General features: G+C 43.2%; 1 protein-coding gene and 1 long non-coding RNA gene across 2 annotated transcripts in view; one reads left to right on the top strand and one right to left on the bottom strand.

Annotated features, from left to right (window-relative positions):
* The window catches only part of LOC135562984 (uncharacterized), a 63,379-nt gene that overhangs the window by 14,319 nt on the left and 25,777 nt on the right, over positions 1-23,283 (bottom strand). The window lies entirely within an intron of this gene.
* The window catches only part of LOC115102679 (vasopressin V2 receptor-like), a 42,762-nt gene continuing 30,288 nt past the window's right edge, over positions 10,810-23,283 (top strand). The window contains exons 1-2 of the mRNA XM_065005521.1: positions 10,810-11,240; positions 11,981-12,021. The gene's annotated coding sequence lies outside the window, so the exon portion shown is untranslated. The remainder of the gene's footprint in view (positions 11,241-11,980; positions 12,022-23,283) is intronic.

Here is a 23,283-nt window from a genome sequence, read left to right as displayed (position 1 = left end):
AGAAGCTGATTCACGTTGGTCTGATTTATCTTGATCGTGTCATGTATAAGACATGTATGCATACAATGTAGGAGATTATGACGGCCCTAGAATATCTTTCTCTCGCTCTCTCTCTCTCGAATATATCTATAATTTTCTGCTCCACTGTGTTCCATCCATTTTTCATGCTTGAAATACTGTCTCTGGTTTTTCCTGTTCTTTCCCCTCCTGTTTACAATGGAATAGTTGCAGAAGGAGACAGATGGGGGGATTGCAAGTGTGGAAAAATAGTGTAAAAAAAGCCATTTGTGGAGGGAGACATTGAAGTTCCAACAATCATTTTTGGAGAAGCACATCAAAAAACTTGTCAAATTTGTAGTTTCACGTGTCAAAATCACATTTTCACATGTGTCACGATGTTCGTAATAATGATGGTCGGACCAAGGCGCAGCGTACTTTGAGTTCCACATACTTTTAATTAATAAAGTGAAACTTAAGTAAATACAAAACAAATAAAGAATAAACAAACCGTGACGACAATGCAGTGCGATCAGGCAACTAAACATAGACAATATCCCATAACCCACAGGTGGAAAAATGCAACTTAAGTATGATCCCCATTAGAGACAACGATTACCAGCTGCCTCTAATTGGGAATCATACACAAACACCAACATAGAAAAATAAACCTAGAACCCCACATAGAAATAATAAACTAGACTAAACACCCCTAGTCACGCCCTGACCTACTCTACCATAGAAAATACTGGCTTTCTATGGTCAGGATGTGACAACATGTGAAATAGCTATTTTCACATGTTGAGCTTGAATTTCACACGTAAAACCACATATTCACATGTATTACATTTAGAGTTCACATGTTAACACTCTTTCACATGTGACGAGAATAACATGTTTTCACCTCACATGTGAATTGCAGTTTCACATGTGAAATTGGTAGTTTCACATGTTAATAACAACTTTTCCATGTGAAAATCAGATATCCATGTGAAAAACAACAAAATCAGTCACGTGTAATTTAACATTTGCAAATGTAGTTTTTTTTAACATGTGATTGTTTTTCACATGTAATCTCGCATTTGAAAGTGAAAATATAATTTGCAGTTTCATATTTAAGAAAACTCCAACTGTGAAAACTTCACTTTCAGATGTGGAATTTCCATATTCACATGTGGGGTTGAAATGTAAGTAAGCATTTCACTGTAAGGTTTACACCTATTGTATTCAGAGCACATGACAAATAAACTTTGATTTGTTATTCTCCTCACATGTGAAAAGATGGTGTTAACATTTATTTTTAATTTCCATTGTTTTTACACCGGAAGGATGATTATGCAACATTATTATACATTATATTATAATACAGCAACAGCTTTTGAACACTCACAATGTCATGCATTGATTGTTAAAATCCCAGCTCATAATCCTACTGATCATTGGCGAGAGCAAGGAAACAAATACTGAAGCAAATACTTACTACACAGTTATACAATGTAGCTGGCTAGATGACTACAGGAGTGTGAAATATGGATGAGCTGTTCTCAGCGGAAGGGTCCTGAAATATTTTCTGACCATGAATATATCAGTCATCCACCTCCGTGGAAACAATTTAGGACACACAAAGGGGACAGCCCTGATGCGTCAGATGAGAGTTAATTTGAAGGTAGTCATCCAAATGTTCCCCTGGACAACGGTGGTCACACAGTGGAGGAGTTTGATGTTCCAGTGGGAGGAGGATGCCAACAAGCGCAATGAGATGGCCCGGCGCTCTGCCAACCAGCAGGCGTTTGCATTTCTCTGTGACAGGTGCCTGCCATAAATCTCTATATCCCTGGGCAGTACCGTAGGGCAGGGTTTCCCAAACTCGGTCCTGGGGGCCCCCTGGTTGCACGGTAATAAAATAAACGCGCAGCCAGGCAGGGCCCCAGGACATCCACCCAGGCGGGCCCCAGGACATCCATTGAGGCGGGCCCCAGGACATCCCACCAGGCAGGCCCCCAGGACATCCATTGAGGTGGGGCCCCAGGACATCCCACCAGGCAGGCCCCCAGGACATCCATTGAGGTGGGGCACCAGGACATCCTCCCAGGCAGGGCCCCAGGACAACAATCGAGGCAGGCCCCAGGACATCCATCGAGCCGGGCCCCAAGACATCCATCGAGGTGGGCCCCAGAACATCCATTGAGGCCCGGCCCCAGGACATCCATCGAGCACAATATGTCCAAATTTCACATATGTCTTTGCTATTTACGAGACGTGACAGATAAACGCTTCCTCAGATATTCCATACTGCTGCCAGCTCCTACCTTCAGGTCCAGGTACTGTCCCTTTCTCCAATCATCTCACTCCCTACCTCTATGTGTGTGTGTGTGTGTGTGTGTGTGTTAGTGGTGCGCGTGTCAGGTGTTCGTTCACCCGCACCCGCCCGCAATTGCTAATAATCCATCCACAACCGCCAGACTATATGTGATACAGTGAAAATCTGAGGCCCGCACCTGACCCTAACCCACAAATTTTTACTAATTTAGATATGTTTCTGCTTATAATCTCCGACATTTTGGTAGGCTATTTCAAGAGCTTGGTATGATAAAGTTCTATCTGCATTTTTGTCCAAATGAAGTTACTGACATCAGCCTTGTTCTGTTCAATGGTCTGTACCTATACGGTATTCTAAATACCCCCATTTTGATAAATTCAAAATAATAAAAGAAAATAGCTGACACCATTCTAACCATTTCCAAATGACATCAGTTTGATCGGTTGTAAGGAAATAAAAAGCTGTGGGAATGACATGTTTCTGATCATATTTCAGTTCAGCTTGGATGTACATTTTATGTGGTTGATATACTATCAGCTTTTTATGATGCTGATAAAGATAGCACCTCTACAGATGTTGAAAGAAAGAAATCTTATTTCTCCACTCCTGTTCCCTAGTCAGAACTTACATTTAGTGTACAATTTTATTGCAAGAAATGCTTAATTCTGTAGAAGTTAATATTAAGGCTATGTGAGAGGTTATAGAGCTTCAGTCAGTGTCCAGATTTCAGTTTCAAATGAACCCATCTGTTCAGTAAGCTACAGTTCCCTTGACGTGCCATAGGCCTATTTGAAGTCCCCGTCCTGTGACTGTCGAATTTGTACAGCGATTTGTATAGCGCCTCACAATCAATCAATCGTATTTATAAAGCCCTTCTTACATCAGCTGTCACAAAGTGCTGTACAGAAACCCAGCCTATGAGGGGTGGCCAGTCCCCTTATGCCGATGCCGGGTAGAGATCATAGCGGAACATGGTCAAGATGTTCAAATGTTCATAGCTGACCAGCAGGGTCAAATAATAATAATCACAGTGGTTGCACAGGGCTTGGCGTAACACCTCAGGAGTAAATGTCAGTTAGCTTTTCATAGCCGATCATTCAGAGTATCTCTACCGCTCCTGCTGTCTCTAGAGAGTTGAAAACAGCAGGTCTGGGACAAGGTAGCACATCCAGTGAACAGGCCAGGGTCCCATAGCCACAGGCAGAACAGTTTAAACTGGAGCAGCAGCACAACAAAAGAAAGAAAGAATTAGAGAGTGCATGCTTAAATTCACACAGGACACCGGATAAGACAGGAGAAATACTCCAGATATAACAGACTGACCCTAGCCCCCCGACACATAAACTATTGCAGCATAAATACTGGAGGCTGAGACAGGAGAGGTCGGGAGACACTGTGGCCCCGTCCGACGATACCCCCGGACAGGGTCAAACAGGCAGGATATAACCCCACCCACTTTGCCAAAGCTCAGCCCCCACACCACTAGAGGGATATCTTCAACCACCAACTTACTATCCTGAGTTTAGCCCACGAAGATCTCCCCCAAGGCACAAACCCAGGGGGGGCGCCAACCCGGACAGGAAGATCACGTCAGTGACTCAACCCACTCAAGTGACGCACCGCTCCTAGGGACGGCATGGAAGAGCACCAGTAAGCCAGTGCCCCTGTAATAGGGTTTGAGGCAGAGAATCCCAGAGGAGAGAGGGGAACAAGCAAGGGTGGTTCGTTGTTCCAGTGCCTTTCCGTTCACCTTCACACTCCTGGGCTACACTCAATCATAGGACCTACTGAAAAGATGAGTCTTCAATAAAAGACTTAAAGGTCGAAGCCAAGTCTGCGTCTCTCACATGGATAGACAGACCATTCCATAAAAATGGAGCTCTATAGCAGAAAGCCCTGCCTCCAGTGTCTTGTGACTGTAGCGTACGTGTAGGTATGTAGGACCAAATCGGAAAGGTAGGAGCAAGCTCAAGTAATGCTCTGGAGGTAAACAGGAAAACCTAAAAGTAAAGCTGCGAAATGTAGAACGGAAAATAAAGAAAATAATAATCATCATACATAACACTGCTATCATCCTCTTTTACCACCTCACCAAATCTTTCCCAAACATTACGTTTCTGCCCCCCCCCCCCCTTGTCATTATTTTCCATTCTCCATTTCGCAGATTTTCTTTTATTGAATTCAACTCTGACTTTGTGCTTTTCCCCCCAGTGGATCGACATTAACTTTTTCTGCCCGTTCCCAAAAGCATTTGGCGCGCGTACAGTTAGGCCCTAAACCTTAAAGGCTTACGCACTAATGCCAGATAGCCTAAAAAGAATGAAAGAAAAACCTCAATGTAGCCAATAGATATAGATTTCACAAGAATTGTACATTTATGGACGTTTTTATTATTTCCTCTTCATTCAACCACCCACCCACGCACCCTTCATCCACATAGTATTTCATGACCCCAAACACGCCCGCCTCGATATGACTGCGGATTTTATGTGTCAATCCACACATCACTAGTGTTTGTTCGTGTGCTACCTGGCATCCCTCCCCTCCTCAAGGCCTGTGGCCCACTTCTTTCCCCATCTGCTTGGATGAACTTTTCGCACCTCGGCCCGCGTGGAGAATATAAAGTGTCTCGTAAAACAGTAATCATCTCTGTGGACCGACGCTCCGTTCGCCAGGCCATATTGGTTGGAGAACTCAAACGGAACTCGACTCTGTGTGTGTGTGTTGGTGGACTCAAGGCCAAGGGTTCTTAACTTCTTGGAACATCGGGCAGTAAAGCAGACTGACAGACTGGCTTTGGGTCTGGCTCCATGTATTCCACATCCCCCAGGGCGGGGAACGAATGAACTAAGGAATGTCCATCAGTCCAGGATTGACCACACGATTGATTCGTTGACCATTATGCAACGGAGTGGACTGCAGAGCTTTCAACACCGCCATTAGAACGAGGAGGAGGTCTGTGAGAGTAGCTGCTGAAAGGTTTTGCATAAGAGACAAATGATATGTCCCAAATGGCACCCTATTCCCTACATCGTCCACCAACACACACTTGGGGAATTAGGGTGCCATTTGGGATGCAGCCTAACCATCTCAGGGGAAAACCGCTGTCATTTCATTTCTGGCCTGATACTCTGCTCCGATGCTGAGCTGGAAATGAGCCTCAACATGTGGGAGAATGTCCAGCCAATAACCACAGAGTTCTGATTGAGAACATTGAGATGTTTGCACTTGGGTTTCACCATAGAAATAGAATGAGAAAAACTATGGGGACACTCAAAATGGCCACCAGTCCACCCATCATGGCATAATTGACCTGAATGGGGATGTCCATTCTACTAATTCTCAGTGGTGGAAAAAGTACTCAATTGTCATACCCGAGTAAAAGTAAAGATACCTTGATAGAAAATGACTCAAGTAAAAGTGAAAGTCACCCAGTAAAATACTACTTGAGAAAAAGTCTAAAAGTATTTGATTTTAAATATATTTAAGTATCAAAAATCAATGTAATTGATTAAATATACATAAGCATAAATAATTTCAAATTCCTTATATTAAGCAAACCAGATGGCACAATTGTATTATTTTTTCTTCCATGTATGGATAGCCAAGGGCACACTTCAACACGCAGACATCATTTACAAACAAAGCATTTGCGTTTAGTGAGTCCGCTAGATCAGAGGCAGTATGGATGACCAGGGATGTTCTCTTGATAAGTGTGTAAATTGGACCATTTTACTGTCCTGCTAAGAATTCAAAATGTAACAAGTACTTTTGGGTGTCAGGGAAATGTATGGAGTACATTATTTTCTTTAGGAATGTAGTGGAGTAAAAACAGTCAAATATAAATAGTAAACTACAGTACAGATACCGAAAACAACCATTTAAGTATTTTTACACAAGTACTTTACACCACTGGTTAATTATAATTATATGGGTTCCATGTTGGTTGGTTCCTACTCAAGTACAAAGTTGTGGTGGATCTAAAACTGGCACAAGAGCTGCTATATGCTTGGAAAATGGAGCATCAGAGACACCTTTCAGTTTTGATGCTTAGAGCTAGCCAGCTATATAGGTTGTTGACAGTTAGTTTAGCAAACACTTATTCACTGTTTTGTTATAGTGCAGCCCTGGCAATTAATTCACTTGAACTCAACTAGTATACACACAATGTCAGGACGCGGTTGTAAGCCGTGGTCCACCCTCCTTATCTTCCACAGTGATCAGCCAACCTAAGCCTTACCATTATGGTACTGGACCCGGCTGAGATATGTGGGGGAAAACAAGGCCCCCAGTGTAGTATATGTTGGGGATAACCTTTTGTTTGAGTCTCATTGGATTAATGCCAGTGACATCTATAGTTTCATAGCCTTAGCTAATAGGAAAGAACGTGAACTAGTTTTCAAAGCAGAGACGTCTTTGCACCGCTTCCTGGAATCTATGCAACCAAGTCACAGGATGAGAAGTGGAAGCACTGGCAGGTGGAATCCTCAATGAACATCGGTGAGAAGAACCTTCATCAAAAGATATCGCACCATTCTACCAGCCAACTGTGAAGCCCGTCGATAAGTATGGGATCTGGTACGGAGTGAGAAAGTACAGGGTGGAGGTGAAGAGGGGAAGGACAGGAGAGCTGTTAAAGGTGCCGAATGCAATCGCTTTGGGCATCTACAGTGGTAGGGTTTTCTACACCAGACAGGTAGCTGCTTCATCTGTAACCTTGCATCAAGCCAAAGAATGTACAACCATCAAATGCTGGCTCTGTGGATCCCTTGGCCACAAAGCCAGAGAATATAAAAACACCAGCAAAAATGCACCCTATGTGATAAAAATGGCCACTCCTTCTAAGACAGGCAGCTTCCAGTGAAGAATCAGCAGAACATGAATGCAAACAGCAGAAGGCCGAAGACAAGAAATCTGAGAGAGACCATTACAGTCATCGAGCGAGGAGAGTGAGAGCGCAAAAGAAGAAGACAATTTTCAACTCTTTTCTTCCTGAGAGCGAGGTTAATATATGTGAACGGTCCTCCAACGTGGACCCAGAAGGAGCCGGAGACACGAGGACAATGAGAGATCACCCCCTGCCGTCCACCCCTTCTGAGATGGCCAGCACGACTGCTCAACCCGGTCAAGTGACGTCACTCCTCACCATCTACAGGTAATGCAAAAAGAAAAGATGTGAAACGTAGCCCTATGTAGGATGTCACCCGATATTTTCTTTAGGCCACACCAGTTTAACATCCTGAAGCAGAATCTGTGGCTTTTAATTGAAAGACATTTTTAAAAGAACACTAAACCATTTTTAAACGTAGACTCTTGAGTAAAAGGAACGTCTGTGGTGGAACTTTTATCCATAGGGTATTCGGTCATTCTAGAATGTTATCTTAATACTGTAATAGAAGCTAACGCCCGGGAGGAAAGTTCGAACTAAACTAAAAAGGGAGAAGACGCATTGAAATGAAATGTGGAAGGGTTGAACAATGTGATATTCTTGTTATTGTGAATTCCATCAAATCAATTCTCAGTCATTTGTGATGTAATGTATTGTATTGATGTTAATCAACTCTTTTGATCCCAAAAACTAGGGAAATATTTTTTTTAAAACAAGCCTATTGAATATGAAATAAATATATTTTTTTACACAAAAAAAAGTTACAAAATGAGATGGTGCAAAGCAACTGTCTGTATCTCATGAAAGAGAAAATAATCTTAGAGCTATGTTTGTAAAGCTGATAAAAAAATTAAATAATTAAAAATAAATAAATTGTCTCCTGATGTGTTTATTGTTAAGCGCATACATGTGTCACGGAGGGGGTCAGTGTGTTGCTAACAGCTTAGCTTCCTCCACTGTTCGACTGCCCCATACTGGGCTAAAACCAGTGATCCTCTGCTTCGTAACAAAGGTGACCGCCCTCCTTGACAACGTTCCAACGGGTTGAGCCGCCAAAAAGGTAACAACTGAATGGCTTCATCCGCAACATTTCAAGCTAGCTGTGGAGTGAGTTTATAGTTAATTCCTAACTTCGTTCGACATGCCCATTCACTTCCCATGCGCATAGCCTACACAGATCTGCCTGTGGACTGTTGCACAGTGAGTGATGGAGGCGGTGGTTCAATGTGTGTGACTCTGTGTAGTCAAGCATGGTTAAATGTTAAATGAAACGTGTCTCACTCGTTTTCTGTCAAAGTGTTATTACTATTATGGACAATATATTCGTTTCTAGGGAACATTGGAATGGTGGCCGTGTTCCAATGCAGTGCTTGACTGTCTAGTCAAGTGTGGTTGAATGAAACGTGTCTCACTGGTCAAAGTGTTATTATCGTGTCTCAATGGTTTTCTGTCAAAGTGTTATTGTTTTCTTAGACACCAGACTACTCACACCCTCCATGTCTGAGTGACCAGGCTTAATCAAATGTTTCCCTCCTGCTTAAACTATCATCACAAGATGCCTCTTTTCCCTCTCAGGGATTTACGCCAGTGCTTGACCTAGACTCATAGCTTTGTTTTTTATGGGCTGCCTGAGGTCATTTCATTAAGTTCTTTGGCCGGAAGCCTTCGTTCGGCCTCCCATACGCTGCTCACGCGCTGCTGTTTCATTTGAATGGATCAGAAGTGGATCAGCGATTGATGCTGCACTGCAGCAATGTGACACATTGGCAATGTCCCAAATGGCACCCTATTTCCTATTTAGTGCACTAGACCAGCCAGTCACCATAAGGCTCCGGTTAAAATACAGGATAATCATATTGCATTAACTTATGAGAACCATCGGTAGAACAATGGAATAGTTTGAAGGTGACATGTGAGGATAATCTGGCACGGTTCTAGTTCCATAGCTCTCTGGCTTCAGAGACCCTCTGGGACACTGAGTCTCTACAGATGCTGTGAAGAGGTCAACGGAGCTTGACCCAAACAATGGTAATTCCATGGAAACTTGTGTGGGAAAGATGTCTTGGGGGAAAGATCCTGAATCTCCTCATTGCCCACCAGAAAAATGTGCCTATATGTGTATTTCATACTATGTTGAGGTAAAAAAATCACTTGTCAACCCCAATACATGTTCATGTCATCGTCACCCAATCAACTACATTGCAGTTTAAAAAGACTGACTACTACCAGTGATTGTTGTATGCTAGCTATGCTGACCAGTTATAGGAGCGGGAGTTAGCAGTCACTTCATCAACCTGAAAAATAACAACTTCTAAATGTTATGCAGTGAAAACAAAATGTTCCAAAATCCGACTTTAGTAACCACATTAAGGGCCTGTTACAACACATCAATCATAACAGATTTGACGATGACCAAATCAAATCAAATTTATTTATATAGCCCTTCGTACATCAGCTGATATCTCAAAGTGCTGTACAGAAACCCAGCCTAAAACCCCAAACAGCAAACAATGCAGGTGTAAAAGCACGGTGGCTAGGAAAAACTCCCTAGAAAGGCCAAAACCTAGGAAGAAACCTAGAGAGGAACCAGGCTATGTGGGGTGGCCAGTCCTCTTCTGGCTGTACCGGGTAGAGATTATAACAGAACATGACCAAGATGTTCAGATGACCACTTTGTTAGATCAGATTTGTTGAATGTGAGCAAATACGATTCCGACGTCCTTCTTCTATCCCCCACGGTCTGCTTTCCATGGACCTCTTTACCAAATCTTTTGGCTCAGGGCCAGCTGAGCCATGCTGCTCTGGTATGGTCAGGCAGAGAAAGACAACACTCCTGGTAAAACCCTCTTTTGTTTGTTTGCTGGTGGCGGTGACATGAAAACAGAGACAGTGTGCACACACAAACACACGCAACAAAGTATGTTTCTAAAACACACCAACACACACTCACTCACTTTCTCTCTCTCTTGTATAGTAAAGTCAAATGTATTTAAAATGCATTTAACAAGGGTCACAAAACTTTACATAATTCAAAACAGGCCCCGATGGTGACCTACCTACATGTGTGTTCAGCCAGGTGGGTTGTGAACATGCTGTTGTTGACAAAGCTGACTCAGCCAATAGTTAGTCATAGACTGTGGTATTCATGACCAACAGGCCACTCCAGGAACCTCATAAAGAGATCACATGTTTTACCTGTTTAGTAACAATGTTGTTAACAAAGGAGGAATTAAGGGATGAGCGAGCTGGCATGAAAACAACAATAAATGCCAATGACTCAGTAATTACATAACAACAACACCTTACTCAGTAAAGTATATTTATTCCTATGGTTGGATGTTTCTCCTGTCTATCTCTCTCTCTTCTCCATCCCATAACAACAACACTATAGGCTACATAGAGTACAGTCAATCTAGCCTATTACAATGCGGTATCTCTCTCTCTCTAGCTCTCTCTGAGAGTTCATAGGTATGTATAATAACATTGGCTACCCTTCCTTCTGGCTGTTAATTCCTCCTCCCGTTCTAGAGGACAGGCTAGTTTGAGCCAAGAGGAAGGGGAAGGGGGAGGAGAGGGAGGGAGGGCGAGGGGGAAGGAGGGATGGTAAGAGCAGACGGAGCTCAAATTCAGTCCTGTCAGTGAGTAGAGGCACTCAGAAATAGCAGAGAAGAGAGGGAGCACAGAAACGCATGGTGAACTAATGGATTACTCTCACAGACTCTTGTGAACTACACAGCACCGACATACCATCAACCACACAAACTGGCAAATACAGTACAGACATACAATATTCACACTGATTTCACTCAACAAGCTCTCTACAAATTTTGATTACACAGACTTTGAGACAGTTCTAACACAGGTCTCTTAATCTACATTAGAGTAAATAGACAAACGGATTCTCTGATTCTGACACAAACAGACACAATGGAAATGCATGGGCTTCAGTGTTGAACTGAAGGACCAAAGATGTGAATTTCGGTGAGGACTCTTGACACCTTTGTGAAACATCACTGAAGAGCATCACAAGCAAAAGTAAGTACTGTACTTTACCTTTTAACTCACTTGAGCGTTTGTAGCTAGCTACCTTTTTACTTTTCCTTGTAACGTTATGACCAAGTAAAACAACACATTTCACAGTGCCTATCCGGTGTAAACATATGTATTTTTTTCATCCTCATATGTTACAGTAGCTGTGCGTTTGTCTGAACATGGCAGTTTACAACAATAAATATTCAGTGAGCGTGTGTGTGTGTGAAGCATGATGACAGGCAAAATGAGAAAAGATTATACTAAAAGCTTTGTGATAAACAACCTAGCCTATAGACATTCAGATGCAGAAAGTCAACTAAATTCTTCTATATGTACCTAGCCTATATGTCAACACTCTTGCCACGCTTATCTCAGTTTGTTCATTCCTTGTATAACTGACCAATCCAAGGTCAGTAACTGTGTATGTAGGGATCCTTATGGGAGCTCCTGGTCCTGGGAATTGCCACTGCGTTTAGACCAGCCAGTCATCAGTCTAATACATTTTTATGGAAAATAATGAGTCTCTCTCCTTTCCTGAGAAGACCAGAAAGGCCAGCACGCTATATGCTCCGTATTTCACCTTTAATGACAATATTTGACTAATGAAGAACGTTTTAAACGTTTGCATTTAAGGTGATATAAAGAGCATATAGTGTGTGGACCTTTCTGTACTTTTCATTACGTTTTTGTAGGCTGTGGTTATGACTACAACCATTTATCTCTCCTTCCTTCCCCTGCTGTAGCAGGACACGCATGAGGAGGTTGACCATGCACTGACAAAAAGGTGAGAGCCGAGACTGAGGCAGGGAGAAGGGAGAGAAGATTTATACTCACCTTGGTTTGTTCTTCTCTTCTGGTGTGTACATGCCTAGCCTACATTCTGTCACACTGACCAAAACTCTCTTGATGCTAATTAATAGATGTATGAACCCGGATAATTATTCAAATATACACTCATAAAGTATAAATTGTACACAGACAAAATCAAAAACTGAGGCTGAATCCATTTAGTCGACTGGTCGATTGTTTGGTCAATAGGCTGTTTGTCGACCGAGATTTCTTTAGTCGAGCAGTTGCAAATTATCTAAAAAAAGTAACATGTCTGATTCGTGCCTGTCTCTGTGGACTAATCCATTACGGATGCCATGTGGATGGCACAGTCCATCACCCTAAGACATGTGCTACTGAAATTGCAATTGGTTATATCATGTAAGAATAATGGTGCAACACTAATAAATATAATATTATTCTATAACAAATGCGCTACCTCCAGCGCTGTCTATGGTTCTTAAACATAATCTTCAGTGAACCGTTGAATTGGTGCCTTTCCCTATATGTTGCTACGTGCATAATAGCGAAGTTAAGCCGCATATTAGTGTTGAGAACAATGCAGCGGAGTGAGGAGACGAGGAAACAGCTCTTGACAAAATTGTCTAAGAAAATTGAGTAGAGAGGAAACCAACTATAATCTATAACGGTCTATAATCAATAGCCTAACTATTAAACATGCCTGGCTTTATAAATCATCCATATATAATCTACAGAAATAAGACAGATCCTGCCTCTGTTGCTTGTTCGTGTTTGTGTCAAAAGCCTACTGAATCCGGTGAGCACCAAGCCTCACACAACCGCAAAATGTTGGATAAAGCCATTTCACAAATCAGTCTCTTTTTCATCTTTGCAGTGCTGTGATAAAGGCGTTACAATTGTTTTTCGTTAGAACAGACTCTGATATTATTTATTATTTATTTAGTGTTTACACTGCTACAAACAGGCAGAAAAAAATAATATTGTAATCTAACCGCACCTGTTTGTCACACGCAATATGTACGCAGCTCTCCCTCCTATACCCTACTTTTTCTTGATCTCCTTCTTCTTATTGTTATTATTACTATTATTATTATGACCATCATTATAATAAGTAATGTCATTATCATTAGTCGGTGTCTTACAGTAATAGCCTTCCATAACCACCATCGAGCTGCAGTCCTAAGAGTGTGTCATTCAATCAAGCACTTTAGTTTTAAAATGAAATAAAGGAAGCTTTGGATAAGTAGCTCCGTACAGAAAATAAACCGCAATTCAACGAATGCATGTAACTGTTTTAAGTCTTTGCTGTAATAAAGGCTTTATATATATTTTTCTCTCGTTATAACAGACTCTCTGATACACTTCTAATTCATTTTGTCTTGTTTACACTGTTCCAAATGGTTTTGAAAAAAGTATAATATTGTAATCCAACAGCAGTTGTTTGGCACACAATACTCACTCAGCACTTCCTCCTATACCCTCCTTTTTCTGGAGCTCCAGTAATTTCCACAACTAAGTCTAAATGTCTTCCACACATCTGACTTCCACATTCCCTCCTGAAAAACCAGAAAACATACACCCGTATCAAGTTTCTTTTTCACGTCCTCCGGATCCATTTTGCTGTCACGTGTTACGGTGTTCGACTTTGTTATAACCAATTTATAGATGTGTTACGTCCGTCGTTGAGTGAGTGAGACCAAAGTGCAGCGTGGAAAGTGTTCATCGTACTTTATTAAATGAACACCAAAAACCAACAAAATATAAACGAACGTAAAGCTCTGTAGCCTAAACAGCAACTATATAAAGACAAGATCCCACAAACTAGGGTGGAAAACAGGCTGCCTAAGTATGATTCCCAATCAGAGACAACAATAGACAGCTGCCTCTGATTGGGAACCCTACCCGGCCAACAAAGAAATAGAAAACTAGAATGCCCACCCAAATCACACCCTGACCTAACTAAATAGAGAAATAAAAAGGCTCTAAGATCAGAGCGTGACAGTACACCCCCCCCCCCCCCCCCCCCGGCCGCAAAACCTGACTCTATGAGGGAGGGTCCGGGTGGGCATCTAACCTCGGTGGCGGCTCCGGTTCAGGGCGTAGACCCCGCTCCGCTTGCTGATCCCTCCGTTTCCATGGAACGTGGATCGTCGCTAGAGGCTCCGGACCGTAGATCATCGCTGGAGGAACCAGACAGTAGATCGTTGCCGGGGACTCCGAACTGCCGACCGTCGCAGGAGGCGCCAGGCCGCCGACCGTCGCTGGAGGCTCCGGACCGCGGACTGTCTCAGGAGGTTCCGGACCGCGGACCGTCTCAGGAGGTTCCGGACCGTGGACCGTCGTAGGAGGTTCCGGACTGTGGACCGTCGTTGGAGGTTCCGGACTGGGAACTGTCACCGGAAGCTCTGGACTGGGAACTGTCGCCGGAAGCTCTGGACTGGGAACTGTCTGGACTGGGAACTGCTCTAGCTCTGGACTGGGAACTGCTCTGGACTGGGAACTCTGGAAGCTCTGGGAACTGTCGACGGAAGCTCTGGACTGGGAACTGTCGACGGAAGCTCTGGACTGGGAACTGTCTGAACTGTGGAGGCGCACTGGAGGCCTGATGCGTGGGACGGGTACAGGTGGCACTGGGCTGATGACACGCACCTCAGGGCGAATGATGGGAGGAGGCACAGCACGTACTGGACTGTGGAGGCGCACTGCAGGTCTGATGCGTGGGGCCGGTACAGGTGGCACCGGGCTGATGACACGCACCTCAGGGCGAGTGCGGGGAGGAGGCATAGGACGTACTGGGCTGTGGAGGCACACTGGAGGTCTGGAGCGTAGAGCTGGCACAACCCATCCTGGCTGGATGCTCACTTTAGCCCGGCAAGTGCGGGGTGCTGGCACAGGACGCACTGGGCTGTGAAGGCGCACTGGAGACACGGTGCGTAGAACCGCATAACATGGTGCCTGAACGGTCACATGCTCCCTAAAGCGAGTGCGTGAAGGAGACACAGGACGTACGGACTGGGGATGGACTGGGGATGCGCACCTGAGGCCAGATGCGTGAATCCGGTGCATATGACACCGGACTGGTGTGAGCATGGCAGTTTAAGATTATGCTCTGCAGCGCTCTCAACGCCAGCACCTCTCTCCGGAATCGAGCTCCTCACTCGACTCTGTGACTGGCTCTGGTTCAACCCTCGGCTCCGCCGACCACTCCGTGTGCCCCCTTCCCCCCCAAAATGTTGGGGCTGCCTCTCTTGCTTGCGTCGTGTCCTATATTCCTGGTCTTGTCGCCGTTCCTCTCTCTCGCTGCCTCCGCCTGATTCCATGGCAGGGTCTTGTCCCCTGCCATTAACTCCTCCCAGGTCCAAGATGTACTCTACTCCTGGGCATGCTGCTTGGTCACTTGGTGGTGGGATCTTCTGTCACGTCCGTCGTTGAATGAGTGAGACCAAAGTGCAGCGTGGAAAATGTTCATCGTACTTTATTAAATTATCACCAAAAACCAACAAAATATAAACTAACCTAAAGCTCTGTAGCGTTAAACAGCAACTATACAAAGACAAGATCCCACAAACTAGGGTGGAAAACAGGCTGTCTAAGTATGATTCCCAATCAGAGACAACGATAGACAGCTGCCTCTGTTTGGGAACCCTACCCGGCCAACAAAGAAATAGAAAACTAGAATGCCCACCCAAATCACACCCTGACCTAACCAAATAGAGAAATAAAAAGGCTCTCTAAGGTCAGGGCGTGACAAAGATGTCATTATGATAGGCTATAGGTCAAGCCCTAATGGTCAAGCCCTATTGGTCACGTGCATGTGATGCAAACATGTTTCACATAAAGAGGGCAAGAGTTGAGGGAATAGGGAAAGTTTTTCCAAAACAAACAAGGTATTTCAGTAACATAACTTTTCATTCAGAAAAAAGTAAGAAACTAAATGGCTGTAATTATGTTGCAGCTACAACATGGACAGTGTGGTAAACACTTGCTGTGCTGTGGAGCCTGTTCGATGCAGCAGGGAGGAGAGAGAGACAACAGTCGCACAGGGACTCTTGACTTTTTTATTTTACAGTGTGGCCATCGGGCTCCCTCCCGCTTGAGTAATTTGTGTGTCTTAGTTATTTAATCAAACAGTGTGCTTAAAGAATCAGACAAGCTCAGGTCAGGGCATATATTTTATTCAAACACATAGGGTGTTTATATATGGAAAAATACACGTTTCAACATTTTGACTAATCGATTGGTCGAAATTACAGACGACTTCTCTGTCGACCAAAATAAAAACAAATGGTTGGGGACAGCTTACTCAAAAATGGCTTTAATGGCTTTCCATATCTTTCATCTAAATAATAATACAACATTGAAAATCTTCCAACATAAAATTGCATTTATGTTGATGACCATCCTTATGAATGGTTGTTTATTATTAAAGAGATTCTCCGGTACTTTTGTATACAAAAAGTGGTCCCCGAAAATTGCTTACTATGTTTGGAAAGTATTCAGACCCCTTGACATTTTCCACCTTTTGTTAGGTTTCAGCCTTATTCAAAATAGTATTTAAAAAACATTTTCTCACCAATCTACACACAATAAGGACAAAGCAAAAATGTTTTTTTTTTTTTGGTTGCTAATTTATATAAAAATAAATATCACATTTATATGTATGACAATTGGGTACTTTTTCCACCACTGGCTATCGGTACATTATAATTAAAGTAGGTACCCCTCAATATACACTTCATTATAACTAGACAAATCCTGTATAACACCTTGTAATAACATTGTACTTATGCAGATATGTGGTGTACTAGTGTATTTATTCTCCCACTTGGATCTTGCATCCACAAGGTTTAAATTGAGGGCCAGGTTGTCAGAATGGGTAATGTACTGTAAAGGTACACATTAGTTACAAGTAAGTACCCCTCGAGATACACTTCATTTTAACTAGCTAAAAACCTGCGTAACAACTAGTAATTACATTGTACTTAGGCAAACATTACATGTGCTTTCAAATAGTGTCTTATTCCTTATCTGGGATTACACTTGTATTAGATCTGTTTTCGTCAGCTCAACCAAGTTAACCCTTTATTTTGGGGGCAAGTGCTAGCAACAATGTTGACTGGAGATATGTTTTGAACAGTGCATATTCATGGTTTAGTAATTCGAGTTTATTGAGCATAGGTGATAATCTCTCAGACACGCAGTGCATCCACATGGGATCCCTTTGTCACAACCTACCCATTTGTAACAGGCATGGTAACAAGCATTCATTGTTACACTTCTCGAATTAATACCAATTACATGTTGTTATCACATTTTATACAACGGGTGGGTCTAATCCTAAATGCTGATTGGTTAAAACCACATTCCAGCCGGTGTCTATTCAACAAGTTACCACCGGCTAAATCTATGATGTTAAAATGCCTATTTACTCTGTTCAATCTCACTGCACAATCCACTGTCTCATCAGCCCAGCCAGGCAATTTATAAACTTGATCCCCACAAGACATTATCTCACATTCTTTTAGACTTCAACAGCGGAGATTTGTATGAAACTTGCTGTCTGTCTCTCTGACATTTGCAACGTTGTTTAAATATTAAAATTCTATCTCCAGTTGTCCCATAGTATTGACCATGTCTGGAATCTGGATGAGACAGACAGGCAGCGTTTCTCAGCCAGTCGAAATCATGAATCAGTTGGCATCATTTTTATGGATATATACAAAGAAATGCCAATACAAAAAAGGTCAAATGAAACTTCAGTTTGAAGTGATTATGTTAGCTGTGTTGTTGGCTAGCTCCTCTGAACAACAGTGTCCTGACGAGTGAGCACATTTTCTATGCCAGGCAAAATCGCACCTCATTAGCTCATTGTTATGGATGTATCCAATTAAATGTCACTAGAAAACATCTTAAACAAATGCAAATGCAGCTACTTTGCTGCAATTTTTGACGGGACTGTAAGTTTGCCGTAGTTGGTTAGCTAGCAAGCAAGATATAAGAACGTTGCCAGCCAGTATGGCAATGGAACATTTAGAACAAAAGACTGTCGCGTCCATATATACTAAACAAAAAGTCTGAACGACTGGGCCACGTCTCTGGCAACGCTAGATTTGTGTCGGGACTATATCTTTTGGAAGGATGAAATAGTATGAGTAAATTCATCAAAATCAAGTTTTTAATAAAAGTATGTCAAACATTATTTGAATATGTTGGCAAAGTGATAATGTCCTCGAAGCCGGTGTTTAGAGGATATATTGGCATGGGTGTTATTCATTAAGGGCCGGCAAACTGTGCCTGAAGAAACTATGAGTCAACTACAATACTTGTTGTAGTGTAATTACACATGTAATTAAAAGGAAGTGTTACCAAATGTAGTTATTTTCCAGTTTTCGGTTCTGTTCCCTGAACCGGTTCCAAACCTTGCTTATGTGTTCTATGTTCTGTGTTCAGTTATGGATATAAGGCAGAGGTCTAAACAAACATAGGCTAATGTGATATTACTTGGGAAAATTTCTCCCCATATAATTTACTTGACATTTTTTTATGATGTTTTTGACGTCAACAGAAACAAGTAACTTGCATGACCTTGTAAGTTTCTTATTTTTCAGAGTAAATAACTCACGGCCACTAGAGAAGCTTAACCAAGTTTAAGAGGGTCAGTTTCCTGGCACGTGCAGTATGACAGTATAATAGCCCTATTGGTTAATGATATATTACAAAAACAACAGTCAATAGAGCTGTGAACAAGGCTTCATCGGTTTCAACTAGGACCCTCTCTTCGGCAAGCAGGGACAGTAGACCACGGTTGAAGTTCATTCCATTTCAATTCCGACAATTCAGGAAGTAAACTGAAATTCCAATTCTCACCAATGTTTCTCTATGACAACAACTTGGAATTGGAATTTCAGTTTACTTTGTGAATTGACTCAAATTTAAATGGATTTGAGCCCAACCCAACAACCCTGTCTGCAAGGCCAGATGAGTTCGGCCCCCCTGGCCTGGATGGTGTATTGTAGACCTAGAGAGAGATGTCTGTAAGTCTGTCAGTGCCAACCTTCATTGACTATGGCTCAAGGCGAGAACCCTCATTGCAAAGTCAAGCAGCAAGTGTGTCATTGCAATGCAGGTCAATGAGGTGTGGTCGGGACATTAACATTTTAATAGGTTGTTTTGGCAAGGTACGCTATTGTAGGACAAAGTGTTCAGGTTACATAGAGATAGAGGGGAACCTCAGGCTACTTCATACACCCTTCAAAAAAAGGTTTCCATAGGGGTTCTTTGGCTGTCCCCATAGGAGGCCCCTAGTGGGTTCCATGTTGAATCCTCAGTGGAAAGGGTTCAAGAAGGAACCCAAACGGGTTCTTCAAAGGGTTCTCCTATGGGGACAGCAGAAGAACCCTTTAAGGTTCTAGAGTACTTTTTTCCCAAGAGTGTAGAAGTTCAAGAGAAGCCTTTTGACTTTCAAAGTATAGGCTACATAGAGAATGTTTGGGACATTTCTCCCTCCGCAAATTACGGAATGACGGAATGTTCATTTAACTTTAAATTCTGCCGGACAAGTTTAGAAAAGGTAATACAACTCAAAATGTGAGTGAGTAGTCGGGGTTCTGATTAGTTTGTGTGGGAGAGTTGAAGTATAAGTGTGCAGCTAGAGGACAACTGCAATCTATAATGTTAATTATGTTCCCATGTGTTCCAGAACAGAATACTGATCAAAGGCTCTAGAAGTGTACTGCACCCATAGAGTGTTTCAGCAGCTTAATCTTCCTGCCTCGGCTGAAAAATGTGTTATTGATTGGTATATAAATAAAGTATTTGACAATATGGAGCGAGCTAAACAGAGCAGTATACAGCCGACGACTCCACTTCAACGCTGCTTGGTTCACAGTACAATATGGCGTAAGACATATCACTCACCCACACGGTTGAGTTATTTCATGCATTATTGCTTTTGGTGTAACATAGAGGCAGGGTTGCACAAGAAGAGGATTTTTTATTTTTGAGAACAGTGTGTGTGTGTGGGGGGGGAGCGAAAGAGAGAGAAACAGACAGACAAAAAACAAGAGAGAGAGATGGAGACAGAGATGGTCAGGCAGAGTACACAGAGAGAGAGGTGTGAAAGTTTAGAGAATATTTCCAAGAATCCCTGTGTAGCTCAACTGTTAGTTGCTCTCTGATTGCTTCTATGACTCTCATTGCTGCCTGCTTGCTCTGCCAACCAGTGTGTGTGTGTGTGTTTCCGTGCACGTATGTATGTGTTTCCGTGCATGTGTGTGTGTTTTTCCGTGCGTGTGTGTGTTTCCGTGCGTGTGTACCTGCGTGCATGGGTGTTTGTGAACAGGCGGCATTTTGATCCAAGTCTCACAGCACATTTGGGTTGTATGACTCGCACCACTCTGTGTGTGCATGCGTGTGTGTGTGTGTAGTGCAGTGCACGTCATCCCATTATTCATCCGTGTATGAATGTGTGCAAATCATGCTTATCGTGTATTTTGGATGCACCTTCAATTATGTAAATTAGAATGGAAGTTCTGGAACACGGAACATGGTGGAAATCCTATAATGTCCGCAGGGTGCTCTCAAGAACTCGAGAACCAGGGACCAATTTTGGGGGAAAACTGTTTTCGGGAAACTGATGTAAACCGACATCTTGGTATTCGCTCAAGGGATGATGTCTAGCAGTGACTAAACAGTACTAACAGAGGAGGAGAGGACAGAAGATGCTTAATCAGCCTTGGAGGAGACCCCATTTTACACGTGTGACTTTACAGATTGATTAGATCTAACAGCGATGACTAAACGTGTTAGGTACGTGTTAGGAAGGAGTTTCGTCCACCGGCTTTGTCTTCGCCTGAGGACGAGGTTTAGAAGGAGGAGAGCACTGAGGACTTTTTATGGAGGAGGATGAGGAGGAAGAGTAGAAAGGGAGAGTACTGAAGATGCTTTATCAGCACAAGCCCGGGAGACCTCACACACACATTTGATCAAATTTGATTTCAAGTAATTACCAATTACCAGCCGTAAAGTCATCCTCATCATAACCACATGTCTTGAAGTTAGTAATCACCACCACCACAAATGGGTGTTTGTTATTGGACAAATCCAGGCAGTACCTTCTGTTTTCTTCAGTTTGGTGCCTGATGGGGTGGCAGGGTAGCCTAGTGGTTAGAGCATTGGGCTAGTAACTGGGAGGTTGCAAGTTTAAATCCCCGAGCTGACAAGTTACAAATCTGTCGTTCTGCCCCTGAACAAGGCAGATAATCCACTGTTCCTAGGCCATCATTGAAAATAAGAATTTCTTCTTAACTGACTTGCCTAGTTAAATAAAGGTAAAATAAAAAATGACCCTGGACTAGAGAAGAATGTGAGCTGTTCCTGGTTCAGTATCTAGGTTAATTAACATCATTACCACATTCCTACCGTGGCCCAGTGTAGTCGATCCATCATGAAACCTTCCTATGGAGGGTGATTCAGTCTAGGGATGTGACAACAAAAACAAACATTCTTGTTTATCATTTAAATGTTTAAACAATAAGAACAAAATAATAAAATGACATGTGAATTCTTAATGCAGTTATGGGGCTGTGTATGACCACTAGGTGGCAATACCGTTCTATCTACTTCAGGCTACCAGAAGGCATCTACTCAAGGCTACCTTACTGCTGTCCACCACCCACTCAGCAACGATGGTAGTTAATGCCATTTTTAGTCTCTCTGCTGTGTCCCTCTACTCCATGTTCTCAGTTGTCAGTACATGGAACTTCACGTCCCACTTCTCATCAGTGTGACGACTTGTTGCAGTGATGTATGGCAGCGTGTTCATAGTCATCCCACAATATATTGAGAGCTTGCGCTTTGTACTTGCAGAGCAATCATTGTACAAACCAGACCATCACAGTTTTTCAAAATGGCATCTTGTCATCTGGTTCTAAATATGCCATCAGGCATTGAAGCCGACATCCTTTACCAGTGACAATGGCTGCATATCAACTGCAATCATTTCTGTAATTGGCACTTCTTTAGAGTGAAGATTCCTATCTAATGTTTGTAGTTGGGGGCCTACGCTGCTGCTAGCAACAGTTAGGTATTTGTTTATAAAATAAAATAAATTAGTTGCTGCGCGACTTCCTTCACCAGTTCATGTTTGTATACCTGGATGACATCCTCATCTTCCACATGTCCATGGTTGAACAAGTCCAACATGTATGCCAGGTCCTTCAAAGACTCCTCTCTCACCACTTGTATGTGAAAAGTGTGAGTTTCACATTCCTCCGATCTCTTTCCTGGGGTACATTGTGTCTCAAGGCTGTGTACGGATGGACTCCCAAAAGGTAGAAGCGGTGGTCAACTGGCCGCGGCCCAGCACTGTCAAGCAAGTCTAGCGTGTTTTGGGTTTTGCTAACTTCTACCGGAGATTTGTGAGAGACTTTAGTTATGTGGCTGTGCCATTGACAGCGCTCACCAAGGGCATGTAAGGCTGGGCATGTAAGCTGGACCTCGGCTGCTGAGGGGGCGTTCCAGGACCAGAATATTTTTTTTTCTGCAACCATTCTAGTTCATGAAGATCCTTCTCTTCCCTTCGTGGTAGAGGTGGATGCCTCTGACGTTGATGTGGGTGCAGTTCTGTCTCAGCGCTCAGCTAAAGACCAAAAGCTTCACGCCTGTGTCTTCTTCTCCAGACGTCTCACTCCAGCGGAGAGGAACTATGATGTCGGCAATCGGGAGCTGCTTGCAGTCAAACTGGCTTTGGAGGAGTGGCGGCACTGGTTGGAGGGCTCGGAACATCCTTTTACAGTTTAGACGGACCACAAGAACCTGGCCTACATCCAGGAGGATGCCCCAATCTCCGACAGGCTTGTTGGGCTCTTTTCTTCACTCGGTTCAGATTCATGTTGTTATCTTACCACCCGGGTTCTAAGAACGTGAAGCCGGATGCCCTGTCTCGCCAGTTCCCCAGCTACAGTGAGGATCGGCCACTTGGATCCATCATCCCCAAGTCGCTCATCCTCGTGCCGGTGTCCTGGGGTATAGAGACTGTAGTGAGGGAGGTGCAAGATAGGGAGGCAGTTCCTGACGGCTGTCCTTCTAACAGACTTTTTGTTCCTCTTGGGGCACGGTCCAAGGTACAGTGGACTCACTCATCGCGTCTCACCTCTCATCCGGGAGGGCAGCAAAAGCTAGAGTTTTTGAGGAGGATGTTTTGGTGTCCCTCAGCGGAGGTGGACACTCTGACCTT

This window comes from Oncorhynchus nerka, linkage group LG20 (genome assembly GCF_034236695.1).
Source record: "Oncorhynchus nerka isolate Pitt River linkage group LG20, Oner_Uvic_2.0, whole genome shotgun sequence".
NCBI classification, from domain to species: domain Eukaryota; kingdom Metazoa; phylum Chordata; class Actinopteri; order Salmoniformes; family Salmonidae; genus Oncorhynchus; species Oncorhynchus nerka.
Note: the sequence above shows the minus strand (reverse complement) of the source record. Positions and strands in the feature narration are given on the sequence as shown.